This window comes from Penaeus monodon, chromosome 22 (assembly GCF_015228065.2).
Source record: "Penaeus monodon isolate SGIC_2016 chromosome 22, NSTDA_Pmon_1, whole genome shotgun sequence".
NCBI classification, from domain to species: Eukaryota; Metazoa; Arthropoda; class Malacostraca; order Decapoda; family Penaeidae; genus Penaeus; species Penaeus monodon.
This window is the reverse complement of record NC_051407.1, coordinates 37,679,974-37,680,287: the sequence shown is the minus strand read 5'-3', so window position 1 is coordinate 37,680,287 and position 314 is coordinate 37,679,974. Positions and strand designations below refer to the sequence as shown.

Sequence of the window (314 nt, the reverse complement as noted above, 5' to 3'; positions counted from 1 at the left end):
TTATCCTGTAAAGAACTGGCTTCAGTGAAATACATTTCTGAAATGAATGTTCACTGCACAGTTGCTAACAGAAGCTACACAGCCTATGTTTGCACTTCTGACAGATAACCTTTCTGGAGTACTTGAATGAAACAGTAGTATGGGGGAACGTTTCCTGAAGATAGCATTTGTAGGTAAAAATTCAATTACAAACTTTGCAAAAGATCTTCTATTTGGTGTAATGAATACTTAGTGGCAACTCTCCCATCACCAGTACCATCAGAGAAAATATTGCTAGCATGATAGGTAGGTAGTCACAAACTTTTCTTGGCAAT

At 37.3% G+C, this 314-nt stretch overlaps 1 protein-coding gene across 1 annotated transcript in view; it reads right to left on the bottom strand.

The window, feature by feature from the left end:
• The window catches only part of LOC119587116 (hypoxia-inducible factor 1-alpha inhibitor-like), a gene marked incomplete at its 5' end in the record, with an annotated part of 20,965 nt that overhangs the window by 19,771 nt on the left and 880 nt on the right, over positions 1-314 (bottom strand).